A 5690-nucleotide genomic window follows, 5' to 3' on the forward strand; every position below is an offset into this window, starting at 1 on the left:
GGATGCTCAGTTCAGTCCCATGTGTGGAATCCTTGCTACAAATATTTTTTGAGTAGCACTGCTGGCATAGAGTCTGTATTTTCTGAACCCTAAATTGCATACATGATCTACGTGTTGCAAGAAGCAGACTACTTGAAATTGAGCATGTCTCAGACATGTGGCCATCGTGTATGGAAGACGCAGGAGACATCTGTTGGGGGTTCTCTCCATCAAATGGCACATTTGCAACTTTGTTAGGGAGGCATGGAAAACTAGGCATGACCACGTTCCCAAGATCAAGTTCACCTGCATCGTGAGGTTGGGAAGGGGAGACTGCCCTGTTGTGCAGAGTTGTGGAGATGAGAAGCCTTGAAGGCTGGTAGGTCGGGATGAATAAGAGACGGCAAGCAGCATTTCCAGGTGAGGGCACAGCAGAGCAAAGGATGGAGGCGCCCTGGAGGCAGCTCGAGCAAAGTAGAAGGTGGGTGGTGTGAGAGACCAGGCTTAGGAAATGTGGCTTGATCTGATGAGCAGAAAGCTGTTGTAACTACGTGCGTGGGGCAAACTTGTGATAGGGACAGTGTTTCAGGAGAAGTAATCAGCCAGCAGAACGAGGTGGGACCATTTGACAGAAGTCTAGAGGTAAGGAGACCAGCTAGGTGCTATTGCACTAGTCTTTTTTTTAAATTCTTTTATCTTATTTTTTATTTTTATAGATTTGGGGGATACATGTGCAGTTTTGTTACGTAGATACATTGCGTAGTGGTGAAGTCTTGGCTTTTTGTGTAAGCCTCATCCAATGAGCGTACGTAGTACCCATTAGGCAATTTCTCATCCCACACCCCTGTCCCACTCTCCCACCCTCCGCCCTTCTGCCTCTCCAATGTCTATTATTCCACTTTCTGTGCCCACGCTGTTGCGCTAGTCTTGCTATCAGCTGGGTCACCTGCTCCTCAGGGTCTGGAGAAGCTGCACCCGAACCCCTACCCCTCATACTTTGTGAGGTCCATACACCCTTGCTTACTCCTAGTCACCTTGAACTCCAGCATCTAGCTTTGCCGAACGCTCATTCTGCATTTGGCAGTTTTTCCGTCATCTCTGCCTCAACGTTGACAGAAACATAAGATATAACCTTTTCTCAATCCCCTCCCCCACCCTCTCGAGCATGTTTACACGAGGCAGCTATGTGTGGAGGGAAGCAAGGCGGGGCACGTGTGCATCACAGGCCCACTAGAGCACACAGCTGAAAATTAGACGTCCCGGTTCTTAAAAAGCCCACGTGCCATTCCTGCTGACTCGGCACCAGCCCTCGGCAGCAGTACCTGCCACCTCTCCCTCCTCCTCTCTCTAACTCTTCTTCACTTTCCAAATCCTATTTATTTTTCATGCTAGTGGTTTAACCATCTCTTCCTTGCTGCCTTCTAGACCAAACCATCAGGGTCTTACCTCTGTCTCCCCGCAATTCATTAGGTCTTTTCCTAGGCAAAGACAATTCCTTTTGAAAAGAGACTCTGATGACAGTTTTATGAGTAACCATGTTTCTTGGAGCCCCACCCACTTTGGCCTTCCCTTTGTCCCACTTCGAAAACTGATGGGCTACATAATTTTTGAGAGCCCTTCCCTGCTTTGAGCTCTATGAGTCTATGATTCCTGCATTTCAATTGTGCGGGACAGGAAAAAACAGGCGGGAATGCCAATGCTGAGAAGAAGACTTGGCTTGGAGCAATGGTGCTCAAGATTTGTATGCCGAGCATTCCTTTATACACCTTGGGAGGACCTCAGAGAACTTTCGTTTTTGTCCCATATGTCAGTCTTTATGTCTTGTACGATCTTGGCTTAGCAATTGACTCCTCTGAACCTCAATGTCTTTCTGAAAATTAGGACTGAAATATGCACTTTGAAGAACCGCTTGCATTAAATGAGATAATGCAAGACCAAAGTAATTTTTCAACTCTGATGGGTTATATAAATATTGGTTGTTATTAGTGTTATTGATTTTATTAAAGGAGATACTAGAGATGCTGCTGCTGTTTTATGTCACCTTTTCGAAGTACCCAAGAGCAGCATGTCATGACAGAAAGACTGAATTCTGAAGTCTTACCTGGAAAAGACTTGGAATTCTGATCCCTCCACTTCCTGTCTGGGTGGAGCCTTGGCTAAGCCACTTAACCTCTCTGAAACATCTCAATTTCCTCACCATTATGAGAGGGAAAATGAAAAGGGAAACAATACAGTATTTTCCAGGGTCGTAGTGAGAATTTGGCATACTGTCTGTATGGTGCTGGCATCAGGAAGATACTAAAAAACAAATAAAATCTAATCTGTGCATTTCTCCAACATGTTGGTTTACTCACCCTTCTGTGCAATCCTTTGGAGTATTTTTCTTCCTTTCATCAAAATTTTACTATGGAAAATGTCCTGGCAATTCCATTTTAGGATGGTCCTTAAAAAATATGTTTTTGGCTGTATAAGGACATTTCTTGCATTGAGGCCGTCAGGACACCAGGATTCTGAAGGTAGAAATAAGTTAAAGACCACACTTGAATTGGGGGGATGTGGCCATGGGCTGGTGCCGGAGGCATCTCAGAGGGTGACGTTACCTCTCAGAATGAGATCTGCCCCACGGCGCCACCCCTGCAGCTGGGCCTGCTGTATGACATTCAATGTCCTCTGTCAGGGCAGGTGCCCATCCTGGTTGCTGACTGGGGCTCTGGCTCAGAATCTGTGCCCACAAAACTAATCTGGCCCATGACTTCCCCCTTTAGCTCTGAATTTGCAGAATTAGAGTCTCTCCTTGGGGTAGATGCTGCTTTTCGTAAGCCTGTTTTAAACATCAGTATCGGCTGAGAGGTGATTAACAGCTCAGCCTGAGTCAGGATATTGTGGAATTGCACCATCATAGAACCACAGAAGAGGTTAAGGCCTTAGAGATCAACCAATCCAAACACCTCATTTTCCATAAGAGGAAAGTGGGGCCAGAGAGATGAAGTGACGTTGTCAAGGGCACACTGGGTTCCTAGCAGCCCCAAAAGGAGAACTCAGGTTTCCAACTTCAGGTCCAATGTTTGTTTCCATATTTCCATCCCTCCATTCATTCTTCTGACAGGCATCTATGGAGCACCCAGTATGTGCCAAGAACTATGGTAAGAGCTGAGGATACAGGGGTGACTATAGACAACGTGGTCATTTCATGCTGCTGCCCGTACACATCACCTGTATGGATTCATGAGCTCCCCTGCCTGCCACCGCCAGTGGGGCACAGAACAGGTAAGTGCTGATGGGAAGATAAATGAAGAAGAATGTCTCTAACACGGGCTGCCACCTACCCGTCCACCCACCCAACCTGGACAGAAAAACTTGCCACGGGGGTATGAGCATGAGAATATCGGGGACGTGGTGGGGCTGAAGGAAAGAGGAGTACAGGTCTCTGAAAGCGGGCTTGGGAGGGTGCTGCCAGCAAGCTCTCTCCTCCTGTTATTGCTGGAGGGAGTCGGGCATATACACGGGGGTTCGCTTAATGATGAGTCTTGAGACTCTACTTATCTAGGGGAGGGAGGGAGACTGGAGTTGGACACAAGAAGAGGAGGAAGCTGGACTCAGCAGCCACCCGTTGGGCTCAGCAGCTGTGCACCTCCATGCTCCTGCCCCCTGGGCCCCTCTCTCCAGGGCTCCTAGCTTCAAACAGTCAAGTCTGCAGGTTGGCTGAGGGTCAGCTTTCCCAGAAACTAGAAAGCTATACTATGCATCTACCTTCTGTAAGTCACTGCCTTCATTTCATTAAATTGCAAGGAAACCTATTGGAGATCTGATAGCCACAATGAGCTTAAAAGAAAAACTAAAACTTTTTCATGAACTGATGACAACTAATGGAGAAAGTTTCAACTGTTCCCCAAAAGAAGTCAAGGGTGGTGTTATCTGAGCATAACAAGGTCACCTCCTGTTTAAGAAGCCATGCCAGAGAGCTAAGTACCCCTGGGAGACTCTAGCCCCACGCCAGTGAAGCTGTCTAGCTCTCACTCTGCCTCTCCTCCCTTGGAACTGAGGTCTGCCCTGGGGCTGGGCGGGGGAAGTGTCCATGTTTTATAAAGGGCCACCCTCTCTGGCTGCCTGCTATGTTTCTGGTTGCCAGGATGCCCAGGCACTAGATCCCCTCTCGGCCACACATTTCAGTGGCATATGGTCTGAGAGGCTCCCAAAGCCACTGTACACAGGTAATTTGACCCTAGCCTAATGGGACTGTCAAAATTCTTATCAACATTAGAGTCACTTCCCTAATCTCCTCTCCAGAAAGTCTCTGTCAAAAGGCAAATCACATGCTATACAAATGATTATGCTATTCTACTTTTGTGAATTTAAAAAATTTCTACAATAAAATTGAAAAAAAATAAAGCAATATTACCTGGAGGGGATAATTCACTTACTCATTTGTGCCCATTAAATTCTGAATTAACATTCAACGGAAGTTTATTGAGCTTCTATTACGTGCCAAGCACTGAGTTGGCTTTATTAGCTTCAGTGCTGAATCTTTTGTGTTAAGTCAGTGAATCAGACTTTCTGTGGGTGAGGCCTGGACATTCACAATTTGTCCAGGAGGTTTGCGTAGGGGGCAGGGGGAGCACACTGGGTAGACCTGGATCCTGGTTGGGCTCTGAACTTCCATCATTCCATGTCTGTGTGTGATGTTGGGAACTTCGTTTTTACCTCTTTGGCTTTCAATTTGGACTTTCCTCTGGAAAATGAGAGAGTGGGACTTGATGGTCTTTGAGGTCCTTTCCACCACTCCTTAGCCTCTTGGCCAGGACCAAAAGGTACATCTCTTTCCAATGTAACATTCTGTGACTGTACAGGATACTTTGTGAGAGAAGCAAAGTGGAGACTTACTGGGAGTCCCTGAAGTCAAAACTGGTTAGGCTGACTCTCCTGTCCTCCACATTGTTCCTGTCACCTGTTAACTCTTCATCGATCTCCGGGTTAAACCAACTTAACAGAAGATGGTGGCGACACCAAGGGCTACTCCCAGCTATAAAAGATGCATTAGTCCCCATAATGGCCCAACTTCCCCAGACCACTTCCTCCATCTGGACATTTATGGGACAGTGAATCAAGAGTTGCCCAGGACAATCCCTGTGAAACATCAGTTGTGGCAAGTAACAGCATTCTGAGAGGGTTCTGCGTCCTAACTGAGAAGAGGTTTCTGCAGGGCAGGCTCCCAAAAGCTGCGGGAGAAAAACGTCCTTTTTCACTTTCTTCTGCTCAGGTCATGGTGTGGCATGAGAGGGACACACATCCCCCCTCTTCTTTGGCCAATAATAATACAGGAAGAATTTTGAGTTCACCCTTTGGACCAAAATGGGAGATTATTAAGGAACAAGATAGTGATAAATATGTATTCCGAAAAACAAATTTTATTTTTCATGATAGGTCTATTCCGGAAAACATTGTGTTCAAGCTGAATATACGAAAATAGAACCCTTCTTTTACACTTCTTCTTCTTCAATAGAAGTGACACTTAACAATTTGGATGTAGACTTCTCTGCCTCTTAAGTCTACCAGTTAATAATATAGAAACCAACATTAAAATCCATGGAAGCAAATTCTTTTGTTAAGGATTTGATTACATGATTTGAGGATCAATCATGTCATTTTTTAAATTTTAAAATATTTTTTGAGGGAGGGGCCTTTATAAAATCTTTGTTATTCCCTTCAGATTC

Source organism: Propithecus coquereli, unplaced genomic scaffold (assembly GCF_000956105.1).
Source record: "Propithecus coquereli isolate 6110/MARCELLA unplaced genomic scaffold, Pcoq_1.0 Scaffold563, whole genome shotgun sequence".
In the NCBI taxonomy this organism is placed as follows: Eukaryota; Metazoa; Chordata; class Mammalia; order Primates; family Indriidae; genus Propithecus; species Propithecus coquereli.